Source organism: Pundamilia nyererei, unplaced genomic scaffold, assembly GCF_000239375.1.
Source record: "Pundamilia nyererei isolate P.nyererei 1_Seehausen unplaced genomic scaffold, PunNye1.0 scaffold00137, whole genome shotgun sequence".
In the NCBI taxonomy this organism is placed as follows: Eukaryota; Metazoa; Chordata; class Actinopteri; order Cichliformes; family Cichlidae; genus Pundamilia; species Pundamilia nyererei.
The window spans coordinates 1,543,698-1,561,089 of record NW_005187538.1 but is presented as its reverse complement, the minus strand read 5'-3'; positions in this window follow the sequence as shown (position 1 = coordinate 1,561,089).

Here is a 17,392-nt window from a genome sequence, read left to right as displayed (position 1 = left end):
TAATTGGTACATTTTTTTCACTTTGTGCAGTTATGACATCCTCATCAGCCTTTGCTGTTTTTTCAGTTAGTGTGCTGAAATGCTAAAGTGAGATGATAAATATGCTGATACGCTACACCCGATATACATCAGCACGTTAGCATTGTCACTGTGACCATGCAAAACAGTCTCCAAGCAGTTAGTGCAAAGTTGCCACACAGTTTAAGGAGATATCATGAAATTCTTATCTAAATAACTCATTAAAATACAAAATTGTATCTAATAATTCATGTTAATGAACATGTCACTTGTCCTTGTCATTATTAAGAGAGAATATTTCGAAACCCACACGAAGCAGTGTTTTGTTTTCTACTTATTCTTTGTCATTACTCATTCTTGACATTTGTTGTTTTCATTTTTTTTGGTTTGGTTTAGCCAAGAATAAAACTGCTCTGTTGGTGTTAGGCACCAAAACCACATCATCATGTCATACCACATTATATTTTAAAATACAGTGATTCCCATTCATTTTAGTTTTGTCTGTTTCCTTCTTTCAATATAAATGGGGGGGCGGGGGATTAAGAGGAAGTTTTAAAAATATAAATTAGAACAATGTTGGTTCATGCAAGTGTTTATTTTCTGTGCTTCTGGTGACTAGACACCACATTTCGTTGGTAATGTAGGCTGTTGCTGCTTGTGTCTGGTTGGTTGGTAGACTTTTCTTAGCTTAAATTTGGGACTTATGAGAACCATAACACAAACATAGGCACAAATAATTGTGTCATCCTGTTAAATTAACACTGTCTATTAACTATAGGTGGGACTGATAACACTTTATTAGCCTTAGACTTAACAGATGGCTAATGTGAGTAATTGCTAATAGTTAAGTGGCTAACGTAGCCAGGTTCATGAAAACTGTTCAATAGTTGAATTTTGTTGAATCTCCAGCTTTACTGACCTTCTTCATAAAGACTGGGCTGTCAATCCTGAAGATGCTTCAGCAAATGTGTTATAGTACTGTTCAGCTGCTAGTGGTGGGAGGGGCCTGTGCCTGCCTGTCTAGGTACTGTGTTGAGTTGTGTGTCAGAGGAGGCAAAGAAGGTGCCTTTAGTATTGATAATGAAGCAAACGAGTATCTAATCACTTAATGATTTTAGTACTCTTTTTTCCTCCCACAACAATACTATATATACATCCTGTCTGCACTAACAACAGAACTGAAAAAATAAACAAAGGTTTGCTGCATTTTCAGAATTTTGGCATCTAAAGGTTTGGTGACATTCCTGCTCTGAGCTGCAGCAAGTACTTTTCTTTATACTTTAAAGCTCAATACATGAGGCCCTGTCGTGCTGACTGTCACGAAGAAAAATGAGAATTTGTATTATTGTAAACAAATAAATTTATTGCATTTTTTGATAATTTTACCATTTCTTGTGAGCCCACTGAACTACTGGCAAGTATTATTTTCCTAATATGCAGTTTGATGTCGACAGTATACAGCACTTCTGACATATCGACATATCCACTTTTTGTGCTTTGAATTTTCCTCAAACATAATATAATATTTACATTTTTCAGAATATTTCACAAAAACGTGATCTTTTGGTTTTACGGAGAGACACGTGACCCTAAAAGCTCCTACCCAAAACGTCTGACTTCAAAAGCTTGAATAATATGATGTTGTCAACGAGTTTGCAACACTTCCTTCTCTTATTCCTTCTTCTTTTGTGAGCCGCAGTTTTAAATTCATCATCTGTACCGCTACATTGTAGGTTGATGTAACAACAGCACTGAACGTGCCTGAATGTCTTATTGAAGTAATTAGGCTGCCTTAACCTTTAATCTCACTAAATTCCTCCACCTCACTAGATGAAACGCCCTTGGCCTCGCTCAAAATTGTCAATTACGCCTGTCAGATGGAGAATGGTAACCAAGCCAATTTCCTCTCTCCCTCTCTTTCTTCTCCTGAATTACTTTGTCTTTCTTTTCACTCTGATGTTGTTCTGCCCTCTTTTCATTCTCCCGCTGCTAGAGCCGAAACAGCATAGAAGGCTGCTGCTTTTGTGTGACTATAATTGCACATTTCGTAATGACACTAAGCAGACATAGACACAGATAAAGAGAGACAGATAAGAGGGAGAGCTGCAGAGCGGGAGATTGTGTCCCCAGAGTACCCTGTGTTTCCAGCTTAATTGATGACAACCACAAGTGAAGTTTGGAACCTCTGAGCTCCTTTCTGTCAACATTTCAAGGAAGTGAGAGAGCACGGACTCCATTGTATTGGGATGATGTTAAAGTAGAAGCTATGTTTTGTCCCAATCCCTGCAGTTGTGGGGCTGGAATGTTTTCCGCATAGCAATCTGCGAGAAGCTAATTTAAAGACGCCCGTTTCACATAGTAAACAAGGCATTTACAGCCTGTGTGGTAGCATTCAACAAGTTGATCCCAGTGCCAGTTACAGTGCTTAAGATTTAAAGGCGGCACATTACGACGGTATAATCACACAACAGGTACCCAGTCTTTCATATGGTCAGAAGTGGAGGGTAAAGTGCATAGCGACAGCAAGTGCTCCCAGCTATGAATTAAAAAGGGAGGGGAAAAACGAGTGCTCTTTGACTGCATGTTGCTTCTCTCTTTCTCTCTCTCTCGCTCTCTCTGGGATCTGGCAAGCCAAGCCCGATGTTAAGTGGCTTCTTGAGTTTATCCAGTGAGGTCAGAGGGAAAATAAAAACATCACGCGAGAGCTACAATTACAGCCCTCGAACATGACAAGCGTCTGTTTTTGTGCTTTTGACTAAGGGCCCACTTTTAATGGTTGGTTCTGACTGCAAGATAAACAAACAGTCAAAGGGTTAGCACAACCCCCGTCTACAGGCGCTAGCCAACCCCAGCCAGGGAGAGAGCCAGAGAAGCTAAACTCTGCCGCAGCGCTAGGCAGCAACAGCAGAAGCAGCAGTGGTTTTGGCGGCAGGGTAAATTACAGCATGGAGCAAAGCTGTGGTTTGTATACAGCATACTAACACACTCACTCGCTTTTCCTTTCACTCTTTCTCTGTCTCACACACGCTCAGAGCCGCTCTGCTCCTCAGTCCCCTCTGAGTCTTTTACACAACCCTTCAGATTAGACGCGCAAACGCACACGCGCACACACGCATGCAGTCACTTGGGTGGGCTCTTCCCACAGGTGTCTCCAAAGCAAGGCCGGCAATCAACATCGCCCCTGGCAAGACATCCAGCCTACAACCCTACTGATCTCATCAAGAGACCAGTAATCTCCTAAATTAGTGGTTCCAAATCCAGTGGGAAACTCTAAGCTAATGGGATCTCATTATACGGAGAATAAAAAGAATCCCATCAGGTGACATTTACATGTTGCATCATTCTGTATTCTCAGCCAGGCAGGCCCGAGGGACTAATCAGAGATCAGTTCAGCTAGGTTTCCTCTTAGACCGACACCCCATTTGGAACAATGAGATAAACTATGGCAAACGTTGTTTGTAGGGTTACAGCGGTGTCATTACAGCTCAAGTTCTAGGTGATCACATTGTGAATAACAGACTGGTGCACTTGGTGCTCACCCAGGCCAGCTCTATTTATTAGTGGAGGTGGTTAATGTGCACATTATGCTAGTATAATCTTCTGTGGGTTTTATAATAACAAACTGATTAATTTCATTCCACAAAATGTTCTCTTAGGACACACTCTAGCATGTTTAAACCTTTGCTCGAATTGGATCAAATATGCCAACCAACATTGACGGTGATCTGCTTGAGTAGCTATGCTGCTTCAGCTTGCTGTAGGCACCAGGATGGAGGGTGGCTGGAAGGAAGTTTGTAAAAGTGTGAAACAGAGCTAGGCTAAGAAAAAACCCTGGTTGCTTGTAACGAGCTTCAGCCACTGTTGCATTTACCGTGTTGTTATAAATGCATTACCTCGTCATGCGCGATACAGCATGTTTCCATTCAAATAATTGGTTTCAAATAATACTGTGTACCTACTAGTGGAAGTGAATAAATTTTGACAGAGTCAAATGAAACATTTACTGGAAGTAGTGTTTACAGTGTTGGACTTGGAGACAAGATGGCAATCACTAAAGGTAGCAAGTATCTAGTGTTCCATTTATTCATTTATTATATTCATTAAATACACTATTCAGGTATTCTTAGTACACATTATGTTGCTGTTCTTGATGGCATGAATATACTCAGAGTGGCTTGTGTAAGTTTGGAAGTGTACGGTTTGGGACACAGGAATAGACTGTAGGACAACATCTATCTCTCATATCAGACTGAGGGCAGACTGGATGTGACAGGGGCTTAAACGTACCCTTCATGTATAGGGTTGTAATAGGTGAAGGTATAGTCTGATGCTAGCTGGTTAGCATGCTAACAATATCTCTTCAATACAATACCCTCTGAGGAACCAAGGAAAAACGGTCTTTCAGTTTAACTTTTTTAGTCCACTACAGAGGACACGATGAATAGGCTCTGAGACAAAGTTGTAGTTCTTACATCTTCACATTTTGTTGATTGCTTTTCCTAATTTTTGAAAATTTTAAACTGTTTTAAAAATAATAGGTGAACTTCAATTTGATCTAACAAAACAGAACACAACTGAAAAGATAATTTTAACGTTGCTCTGGTCTTTTTGACAGTAGCTAGAATTATCTTTGAACTACAAAATCACTGCATTCAAAAGTGATACTAAGTAGTGTTATATTACAAATGTGGTGGTGGGTTCTGTTGCAGACTAAGCTGAAGACATCAGCTATCATCCAACTTGATCCTATTGGGAGAACTCAGTCTTCCCTTTGCCTGTTGACGGTGACATTAGATCACAGACAGAACTACACAGAGTGGTATTTCTCTCTCCAGAGTGATTCATGCCGCTGACAACTGAGTCATTTCGTTGTGTAGGTAAGGTTAAGTCACAATACAGCTGAAAAATTCTGAAAATTAGAAGCCTGCTGAGAGCATCGATCGTGTCTCACACCCTGTACTCCATAATCCACAATTAACGCGTGTCCCTTTAACAGTAACATTATATTATTACAACCTTACATTGTTGAGTAGCAGTGCAATGCCCGACTTGGAGAACATACAAAGAATTCATTTAGAAGTGTGGCTGATAGAAGTGAAAATGGCTAACCCACGGTGTACTGAGGAAACGCTGCAGTTTGAGCTTCTCCTCCCCTGTGCCTCATTGACTTTGAATGTGTAAACAAACTCGTCTTTGAACACGCTTTCTCTGTCTTTGTGCTGTGTTCACACCTGCTGCCGAGTTCCTGTAACAGATGCATCCATACTTTAGGGTCATTGTGCACACTCCTGCACAGTGTCGTTAGCACACAGCTACATATGCACAGGCATGCTGTATATGCACACACACACACACACACACACATACACAAAGTCACCGCAATTAACCGTGTGTTATTGTGTACATGTGCACACAGCAAAAACACAGATACACACAAGTACGCGCTGGCAGAAACACACCCAAACACCCACACACCTGCTGCTTATCCTCCTCCACAGCCCCTTGTGTTAATGGATGGGAGTCTAATTACTACTCGCACACTAGGACTACTTTCTCCACACTTGTCTCCCAGGACATGTGTGCATGTTCGTGTGTGTATGTGTGTACGAGTGTGTCTGAGAGAGCGGTGGGGTTAGCTGCTGTCAGCACGGAGCTCTCACACACACTGCTCATTAGCAGACTTCTTCTCATTTCACACAGAAACACCCTAGACTTCATACAAAACCCTGTTAAACATGGCGCAGTGCTCAGCTGAGCATCAAAACACGTAGTAGCAGCTTGGCTTTGCGTACACATTTTTATTTTAAGATGCAGTTTATTTCCTCTCTCCCCTTCTGCCTTATTCTCTCACAGAGATAGCTGGAGAAAAGAGGCAGAAAGAGATGATTGGTGTGCCTAAAGCAAGACACAAAACCAGACAGACACTTCCTCATTCAACCACCACAGCACTGGTTAAAAATAACGACAAGGAACTGTGAGCTGCTGACTCCCTCTCTCACGGTACTAATGCACACATCTGCATGTGCACACACACACACACACAGCGCTGGTGGTGGCTGAGGTATTCTGAGTCTGTGTTTTGACACGGTCTCGTCTGTGACGCAGTCTGTGTTGTACCATAAACTGTCTCTGTACTAGAGTGACCTCCCCCACCACTTCCTCTGTGCCTCTGTGTGTTTCATCTCCCCTGTGGCTTTCAGGCTCGAGGTCTAAGTGGAGCACAGAGAGCAGATAGGTCTTCAGAGGAAAGACTGCTATTGAGAACAGACGTTCTCAATAGCAGTCTCACAAAAACAAAAGCCACCTGGCTCCTAGCAGCAGGACGGTGTCACAGTCGGTGCAAAAGATTCCGAAGCGAGACGCACTGGAAAAAAAAGTTCAAAGACTTCAAATAATTAACACTTTTTCATTCACAACAGATTCGAATTTGCAGCTTTTTAGTATGTTAGCAAAGTTGGTGTTCAAATAGTCTCAAGTCCACGTGGTCATATGACATAAGGGTTCAGTAAGGTCACAGGTTGCAGGCATTGGTTGGTGGTGGTTACTTTTATGGGTAAAATTGCAGGTAAGACACGTGTATTTACTGGGAGGGATTCTCTTCTTCTCTGCAGGCTCTTGTGCTGGTAAGGTCTCTTGAAATCCACAGGCGAGTATTTCTTTGTGAGCTAGAGTGGGTCAGGCAGGTTTCGTCAGAATCTTTAATGAAGGAGAATAAGTTGGGTCAACTGGTTAGCAAGTAAACTAAGAGGGCTAGCTTACTCTACCACACCATGCAGCTTCACAGTCCCGTGAGGAATGGAGAGGAGAACCACAGGCCCAGTGCCGGTGGAAACTGGGCCTGCCATGCCCACTTGCGGGAGGGTTACGCAGAGTTCATACTCTACACATGTGCACATGATGGAGAGAGTAGAGATAGAGGTAGAGGTTAAGAAGGTTAGGGGTGACCATGACAGACAGAAATCTGCATATGCTCTGTGCTACGTTGCCAAGCACATGCTCATAAAAAGGTCCACACTGGAGGCTTAATTATCCTTTTAACTAATGCAGTTCTAATCAATTATGAATACTGAGAAACTCTGATGTTTATATTTTTGGTAAATGGGTATGACCTGTGTTTTCAGTCTGCCACGCCGCATGGTGACGGACGCATTAATGCAGCTCGTATTAATAACTGTTGTAATAGCAGGCTTGACTCCAAGTGATCCTGCTAAAAATAATAGTTATTATTATATCAACTTCACTTTCAAATGCTCACATTTTGCAGCTTAATGACCGAACACTTCAAATGAGATTCTGTCAGAACTAATTTTCTCATCCTCCACGGTCGTTAGCGGGGGTTTTTTTGTTTCTTTACACCTGTACCTTTTCTCTTTATTTTTGTGTGAAATACCCAATGAGTCATCTATTCTAGCCAAGAAAATAAGAATTATTTTCATGTACATAATTTACTTACGCCCCATTACTAAAATGTATACTTCGTGCTTTCAATTCACTGCCGTAGAGAAGGCAGTTGTGGCGAGCAGCAGGTTTACACTGAAGATGGCTTTGTAAATTCAGTGTTGCCCAGAAACGTCCCAGTCAGAGTTCTTGAATTCTCCATTTAGCATTTATATACTGGAAGTTAGTCATTGGTGGAACTTTGGGTAGTGACTGAAAGAATGAGAATAGTGGTAGGAAGTGGTGGGAATAAGCCTTCTCCAAAAGAGCGGTTGGCCTCTCTCTTAGGGTGAAGAGTGCAGTGATTTGCGAGGGGCTCAGAGTACAGCCGCTTCTCCTCCACATTGAGAGGAGCCAGTCTAGGTGGTTCAGGGATGTCTTCTGGACGCCCTACTTGGTGAGATGTACTGGGAAGAGAGCCTGGGGTATACCAGATCCACCCAAGAGATTACATGTCTCTTGGTGTTCCCCCAGGTAAGCTGAAGAAGGTGTTTGGGGAGAGGTCTGAGTTTCTCTGCTTAGACTCCTGCCCCATGACTTGGGCCAAGAAAAGCGCAAGAAGATAGATGGATGGTACTTGCCAGTTGAGGTGGTTTAGAGATCTGGCAAGGATGCCTCCTGGGTTTTCATTTAGTCTACTTAGTACAGAATAATCAGCCATTTTTGCACAGGCAGCAGTCAAGTTTTCAGATTTAACTATTTATGGTGTAAATGTTGTTCTCCCACTGGTTACAGGATAATGACACATCTGTATTTAGATTGGCTCCCTATAAGCCTCGCTTTCACTGTGCCACTCTGTCTGCCACTGAGTACCAAATCTCCCTGAAAAAGAAGGCTGGTTGTGCAACCAAGACAGGAAGATGACAGCGCTTTTGTTTTCCCTGGTAGCTACTGGTAGCTGGGATGGCGGATGAAACAATGAAAATAATTGTGGGAAGCAGGAAAAGAAAAAGAGTCCGAGGAAGCAAGGAAGGCAAGGAGGAGGAACGATAAAAACCGACCTCAGGCAGGCATTCAGTCAATAAAGAGAGCTCTCGAAACTATTCAAACACTGGATTTGATTAGATCACTAACTTAGTCTGTTTATTACTGTAGTACCGATTGTTCTTATACGGGATGCCATCCAGTCTTTGGGACAGAGGCAGAAGGAGTGCCACTTTAATAATGATAACATGGTATTCTTGTGTTTGTAGAGGTTTGTTGATGGGACGACACATTTGATCTCATTTGAATCACAAGTCGCAGCTTTAAGTACTTCATAGTCATAGCTTTTCTGAATAACTCTTCCTTTACTGTTTCCTTTACTGCTAAAGCTAAGCTGCAGCTTAGCTTTAGCATCTCTTAAGGATCCCTCAAGTGAACAAAAAGCTGCCAAAGTCACAACCTCTGAATGAGTCAGTGGTACAAAAAGCAGCAGTGGCGGTGCACAGTTAAAGAATAAAACACAGGGATTGAGTCTTACATACGGCTGTGCCAGCAGAGTATAGATTCATCTCTGTCTGACTGACCTCATCAGCTACTCGCTGTTGATCGGCGATGCAGAAGGAGGGGCAGACGGAGGGTGGGCAGAGACCAGCACCCGAGTGGACCCCCGGACCGCTCGATTGCTCAGCCAAGTCGAAAATGTGTTCTCAGATCTTTGCCTGACATGTTGTCCTCCGGGGTTAGGCCTCTGCGTTTGTGCGTTTGGTGTGTTTTTGTGCGAGTGTGTGTGTGTGTACATCACAGAAGAGAGGAAGCTGTGTTTGGCAGGGATTCACACTGATCATCCTTGACTGCTCTGTGATCGTGTGTGTGTGTGTCTGTGGTTTAAAGGGCACAGAGGTTTGTTTGTGTAAAGCAGAGCAATTTGACAGTTTTACACAGGCCTGCTGCAGACATGAACTATCAGATTAAAGGGTCATGTGACCATCATACCTAACATCATAGGCACTTTCATCTTTGTACACAAGTAAGACATTTAAAGCACGCTCAGCTCGTGTTCACATGTGAAAATCTGACCACTTTAATTGTTGATGACAGGAATAGAGACCATGTGATTACACTAACGTGCTTAAATAAGTATGTGTGAAAGGTAGGAAATAGCTCAGGTGCATGTGTGTGTTTCAAGTCAGCGTGGATGCAGCGGAAGCATGATGCCTCCCTTGGCCTGTTTCCAGCTGGAACACTGTGTCAGATTGAGCGACCTTCGGCTGACAGGCCCAGGAGTTCACTGGACCGTGCATGTGTGCGGCAGAATCCGCGATTGTACAGTCATGCATGTGTGCGATTGTGTGTTGCGAATATGGGTGAATGCACGCACGTGTGATTCTGCCTGTGTGTTTGTGTGTCACACATCCATTGTGTGTGCATGTGTGCGGGCGAGTATCCCAAGGTAGCAATTCATCTTGACAGTCTGCGTAGCCCCATCACATCACTGTCACGCCACTCTCTCACTCGGACAAGTGATGGAAGGAGTCCAGAGGGAGAGAGAGAGGGGGGGGTGGAGTGAATGACGGAGACGGACGACAGATCACATCGGACTCATCGGGAAAAAGTGCTGTGACACACAAACACTCCTCTATGTAGAGAGAGAGGAGGGCGTGGCCGTCAAGGCGAAACAAAACAAAAGCGAGTCAGCCTCCATCTCATCCGTGGATATTGGCTTAATTGGAAGCCTCCACTGATTGGATTTCCTCAGAGGCAAGTGGCATGCAGCTTCAATTTCCACGGGTTTCAGCGGTGAGGAAAGATGAACTTGTGCATCGAAGTGATGACAGCTTCACCCGCCCCCCATCTCTTTTTTTTCCTCTGCAGACACAAAGCTTTTTGCTGAAGAGACCGCCAACAAAAGCTTCATGTTAGATGTCATTTGCGATCTCAAGAAACCCTTCACACCAAATTATTTCTGCTGACTGCAAAGTTAGCTTCAGGATAATCTATAAAACATGATGTGGATTTTTCTGCATTGCTTTGTCTGTAATGCTGTCAAACATACCTGCACGCAGTTTAGTAGATTACATTTTGTCCATAGCGATGAATGTTTTAAAAATCGGTTTTGCGGAAAGTGTACACCAAAGTTGACCCTGTGAAGCAGAGCGACTCAAGCTAGAGGGGGGAAACACTTGTCTGAAGACGGCAGCTTTCGGATAACCCCAGCGGGGTTGCTGTCAGAAGAATGAGGCTGCCAGATCCTGGGCTCCGTCAGCTCGGCCTGGCTCGAACTTGTCATGTTAGAGGCTGTTTTGCTTACCTATTTGCTTGAAAATCAAGTTTTATTTCACTGTACGCCCCTATGAAATGGGATGATATGTTGACTGTCTGGACAAATTTCTGAGGTCTTATCTAGCTGACCTACTACGGTAATAACCTTTGATAATGTCGGGAAAGTGGATTCCAGCCATGATACCGGTTCCTCACATAAATTGTTTTGTATTGATTGAGACGAGGTTGAATCTGGGAGATGGTGAAATGACATAACATGAGAAATCTTATTAAAACAAATATCAATGACTTATCTTGGGATTTAACAGCAGACATATGCCAGCACGCCAGAAGAATATCCAATTAGTTTTCTCTTAAAGAATTAATTAACAATTAACTTTGTTGAAAAACGCACAGTGTGCAGGCTGGCTTTGTGCTGAATACCCAGCGTAGTTTATAATTCTCCAACTGATGCCGTTTTGCTGCTACATGTAGCGATAAGCTTTAGCTGTTTACAAAGACTGAATGGTTTGTCTTTTGGATTAGTATGGTATTAGTCTCAGAGTACCATTCTCGACTATTCAAGAGTTATAGATCATTTTCTTTTTAAAGGAGATAAATAAATGTAAAATTAGACTGCCAGTGTGCCGTAGTTGTTATTCAAGTACTCTGAAGTGCTTGTTAGAGTCTTCATTACAGCCTGTAAACTTTGAGGAAGAGAAGTCGTTTTTGAAACTGTTTGTCTTTCTGTTTTAATGAGCTTTGGGTGCATTGCTAGCAGGGCCAATATGGGATCCACTGGGACATCTGTATAATTATATGATTGTCATGAAATTTTGACTGTTTGAACTGTTGTTCAGCGAGGACAGACGGACACTTAACAGAAAGATATTGAAATTAAATCCCTTTGGTTTTAAATCTGTAAAATTTGCTTACTTACTTGTGAATTATCTTGACAACATCGCTCTATTCCAGTGATGGGGTGTAATAACTTCCCTGACCTTTTATCATATGACTCGTATTGCAATCACACCAAGTATAACACTTGCTAAACACCAGCATGCTAGCACGGTGACATTGATCCTTGGCATGGCTGTATGCACCGAGCTCTGCTGATTCTCAGAGGTGGTCTGTCTGTTCAGATCAGTCACAGGGTCGTACAGGAGGAGGTATTCCCTAAGCCTGTGCTATTTCCTGATCTGTTCACTGTTGAGTGAACTATCTGCGCTGATATTGTTTTCCTCCTTTGTGCATTGTGTTTTTGTGTCAAAGCCTCCAGACAGCTGTGAAACTATGGCGACACCTGTGCAGATCTCAACGGGGACCCTGCTCGCTCAGCCTTGGCAACAGGGCTAAGCACCGTAGCTCTCAGAGGAAACCAAATTAAAGTATCGGTGAGGACTTCTGAAGGGAAGTTAGCAACTTGCGCCGTTTAAGCTCCCAGTATCCCGATGCTGAAGAATTTCTGCCATGCTGGGATTGTTTATTTTTTTCGTCACCGCTCGGGAAAGTCAGTCTCATAAATTGTCCACAAACTCCACAATCATTTGACGAAATCCAGCCACGCTCACTAATATGAATTCCTTGTATCGGAGATTGAGGTTTATGTTTCCCAAACGTGGTGTTTGGCCCGGCCTGCTCAGCGCTGTGCCAGAAAATGTGATCTTGCTTGTGTTTCAGAGTAATGATTTACGAAATTGCACGGTCTAAACTTTCATGACTTCATTTCCTCTCCTGGTGTGTTGTCACTCAGCTGTAAATGTAATCAGTTCGTTGTCCAATTATATTCAAACCCAGCCTGTCAGTGTCGTTCAGAAGAGCAGGACTGCAGTTAACGGAGACAGTGGGGAGACTTGGCTTGTTCGCCTTGTGAGCTGCTGCTTTTAATCGAATATCTTCTGAATAGCATCCAGATTGCGCCTGCACTTCTTCATCCAATCCTTTCATGTGTTTAGCTGCTTACGGCCCACAAGCAAAATCTCCTTGATACCCTTGGCTTTTTCAACCTTTGCTCAAAATGTGGAGCACAGATGGTCAATCCTGGAACCACGCGTGAAAAGCACCCCCCCCCCTTTTTTTTTTTTAATGCTAGTATCATCCAGAAGTGCAAGAGAAATAAAAGAGAATGAGACGAACTCAGCATGAAATCTTAATACGCCATAAATTATTCCCATCAGCCAGAGGACTATATTTAAGTGGTCTTTCCAGCCTTCCTTTCATCATAATTGCTTTTGTTTGTTTGGTGTGTGAAAGCGTCGCGGTGAAGCTGTTTAACAGAAATCTAGCGGCGCAGGCGCATAATTCAAGCACTGTAGGGAAAACGTATTTGAGATCTTCATCAGCGTAGACAAGCAGGAAAATTGCAATCGCACGCCGTGATTTATTAGTTTCATTAATTTATGTTGATTTGCTTAATCACTTTCAGAGTGTGTCAAGCCCATATCACACTGATGTTTACAGCCCTGGCACTCGGCAAGGCGAGGTGTTATAATACTGATGTCAGATAATTAAACTGGAGTGCTGAATGTGTAATGAGGTTTAATTGGAAACAATGAAGCACTGCAATCAACATTTTATCAATCAGGAATCGGAATGCATCGAGAATTGATCCAAGGAGAAGAGCGCCGGCTGCCCTTCTTTCATGTGGTTGCGAGCAGAGACGTGAGGAAAGCAGCCTCTTCCTCTTCGTCTTCCTCACCAGACAGATTTCCATTTGGTCCTGATTAAATTTGCCACTCTTTGAGTTTTAATGTATTTACTCTTTCTCTCCTCCCATCAGCTGTCTCCTTCCACTTGTATTTGTCAGTGCGGCAGCTGGAACAAGATGCTGTTCTTACACTACATGCTGCTAAAGAAGTGAGGGTATTTTTAACTAGAAGCTCTGTGTCAGTTGCCAAGCACTGAGGGGCTTGTGTGAAGTCTTGTGCCTGGAGGGGCTTTGGTTGTATCTCTGTGTGGCAAAAACAAGTAGAGAAATAGTGGAGTAGTCAAAGGGAGATGACTTTTTTTCTAGCACGGTTCTAGAGTTGACACTTAGAAATGTATCACAGGGGTGCCTCCAGAGACACCTGGCTTTTTCTTCTTCTTCTTTTTCTTTGCTCTATAGGCAGATGTGGGATGGATCGACGTGTGGGTTTACTGCTACTGTTGCCACAAGAAATGTTCCCCCCACCAACCTTGACAACAGCTCAGCATATTAAACATCTGGAATCCCTGCAGCATGTTCACACTCGCTCCTTCTCCATTTCTTAGTGTGTTTTAAAGTTTTTTTTTCTGTCCAGTAGCATGCCCGTGTTCATATGAGATATACACCCACCAAACACTTTATTAAGTACACCTTGCTAATACTGCGTTGGACCCAGTTTTTCCTTCAGAGCTGCTTTAATTCTTTGTGGTGTAGATTAAAGAAGCTGCTGGAAACATTGCTCAGTGATTTTGGCCTATAATGACATCATAGCATCGCACAGTTGTGACATCCCAGATCTCAAATCTATTGGATTGAAACTGTGGAAACCAACGAGAAACCAGTTTGAGATGATTTAAGTTTTGTTGAGTTCTGTGCCGCTCAAGTAAGTAAATTTCCCCAGTGTGGCATTCTGTGTCACATGGCAGATCATCCCATGATCATAAAGGGATGGACACGGTCAGCAAACAATTCTCAATTCCTACTAAGGGGCTGAGAATGTGCCATAAAGAAAAATACCCCTATACCATTACACCACTGCAACCAGCCTGAACTACTGTCAGTTCAGATTAAATTCTGACCCTACCGTCCAAATTTCACAAACCAAGATTAATCAGATCATGCAACATTTTTCCAGTCTTCTGTTGTCCACTTTTGGGGAACTGTAGCATCAATTTCCTGTTCCTAGCTGATAGAAGTGGCACCTGGTGTGGTCTTCTGCTGCGTCAAGGTTTGATGTGCTGTGCAGAGATCCTCTTCTGCATACCTTGGTCATAACAAGCGCTTATTTGAGTTACTCCTGGTTTTCTATTAGCCCGAAGCACTCTGGTCCTTCTCCTGTGACATCTGCCATCAAAGAGGGATTTTCACCAAGAGAACTGGATATTGGATGTTTTTTGCTTATTCAGACCATTCTCTGTAAGCTTTGAGATTATTATGTAGGAAAATCCCAGCAGAACAGCATGTTCTGAAATATTCAGACCAGCTTATCTGGCAACAACAACAACAATGCTACGTTCAAAGTCAGTTAAATCACCTTTCCTCCCCATTCTGAGTCCCACTTCCCAAGCTTCATTGCTTTGAGTTGCTGCCATGTGTTGGGCTGATTAGATAGTTGCACGAAAGAGCAGCAGAACGGGTGTTCCCAATAAAGTGCTCATGAGTGAGTATTGAATCAATTTTATATTTGCTGTTTTTTGATGAATGTTAATATTCTCCCTATATATTCTCCCTATTATGTAGACACTGATTCGACATTTTCAAAACTCTCTACTTGCCTGACTAAATCAGATCACATTAATGGCTTCAGAATGCTTGCGCTTTCTGTTTTGCTAATGGTTTCATGAGAAACATATGGTCCCACAAATGTATCTTTAGCTGCGTCATTTTATCATATTGAAACATCTGCATTCAAATATTGAGGATCGCTTTGTTTGCATAAATAACGGGGGTGGCATCTACAGTCATTTTCAGTATCAATTCATTTTCCAATTACCTTTTGCATTTATTAAATATGAATATATATGAATGAATGATGATTTATTCTGAATCACTGATGGTATATTCTTAACAACTATTCAATACCCTGACGTTCTGTTTATTTTCATATGAAACAAAGAAAAGAAACACAATTGTTGCTACTCCACCACCATTTCAATTAATCACCTAGCTTATTAGCTACTGTAAGGTCCTTCTGGAAGATGTTTTGATGTTGGAAGTTGTTTTTCATAATAAAACTGAAATGAGTGGCTGAATCTTTAATGATTTTGTGTATTTCACTGAGGTTAAGAGGAAAACTAAAATAGCATTTTAAAGAAAGTGTGTAGGTTAGTAAACAAAATGAGGAGCTTTAGTGATTAACAATGTTGTTTTTCTTGAGAGGACTGTGTCATTTTGACCGTGTCGTCTTACCTCCAAGCATATAAATGTAAACCATTTAAAAGAAAAACACAGTCATCTTCAGCTTTTTTTAACCACGCAACCTGATATAAGGAAGCCAATGAATGCTCTATTCATTTTAGTATATGACTAATTCTGACATGTGTGTTTTCACGTACACCGAAATCACTGACACAAAAGCATCACCCAACACTAATTCTGTTTTCAGTCAGAGCTGGTGCAGCGTGTCTTCAGCTCTATCCGCCTACTTCAGCTGGCTACTCACAGCTTGATCGCAGTTCTTTAATCTCATTAACCGCTATCGCTGGGAGCACATCTAAATGACTTTAAGGCAGATGATGCGGTTTAATAGAGATTGAATAGTTGTAACCTCTCTCACCCCCCCAGCTATTGTAACTGCTGTCTTAGCTAAGAGCTTGGCAGTAGGGCCAAATCTTCCTTCTCTTGCTGCTGTCTCTTTATTCAGTCTTCAACTGAGGCCTTTGGTATGTGTCACTGTATGAATATAAATGAGGTTTATGTGGATCTGTTTGACCCTCTTTAGCCAAACTCGAAATGTGACTGTAGGGCTGATCTTCATGGTCTCAGTCAAAACTGAGACATGCAAATAATGATAAATTCAATTTAGAGCAATTATTAGCATCCTATACTAAACTACTATTGTGAACATGGTCGTAATTATACCTCCTGAGTGCAACCAATGAAATGAATGTGGGACTCTTAACCAACTGTTCAGGCTATTGTGGACTCTTTGTTGGCACCTTTCTGCATCATCAGCATACATGTGGCACGCTGCTTCTTTACAGCTATCTGGTGTCTCACTAGTGGTTCCAACATTGAACCTTGTGGAATTCCCATTTTGCAATTCTTATGTTACACTTAGTATTTATGAAGTGTACTGTGTACATCCACAGTACTCACCTGCAAATCTCAGGCGCACATCTTCTGCACATTGCAAAGATGTCAACTGCTAAAGCCACTTAAAAACAGACTGACCCTGGATAATACAGTGCTCTGTGTGTGTGTGTGGCTCTTTGAATGACAGAAATGTCTGTTGTTGGAGAGGCACTTCAGTTTCTAAAACATATTTGTGGGTGATGCTACAAAGAGCACGGAGTAACGTACATACTCTTGGAGGTGCTAAAGCCCCGCATTGTGACCCCTGAGAGGCTGTTGATCACGTTTTGTAACAATCTCATCTTCTCAGGCCTAGAGGATGGAAAGGCTCAAGTGGTTGCTCTGTCATTCACTAACAACCACTTGAACCTCGCTACCAAGGAGACCCAGGTACTCCCCAAATCCCAATTAATGAGAGAAAAGCTTGAAGAGGGTGTTCTTGACGGTAGCTGTGACAGCTTAATTGTGATTTTGGCAAGGCCCCTCTGGCAACAATCTTCTACACTTGACAGTTCTGTGCTCTTGATTTAACTGAAAGCCCCTTTTTTGCATATTAATTTAGCTTCAACTGAAAACAGTATAACGGTGGAACATATGTCTGATGAGAGGACATGGGCAGGTTATTTGAAGGCAATAGGTTTCATCTACTCAGCATGCTTGCATAGTGCATAATAAGAGAAATCACAAACATGCTTAACTTAGTTGTATTTTTGTCCAAGCTGATTAGTCCTTGTATATGTATAGACTCCTCATAATCTGCCTGACTCTGTATGT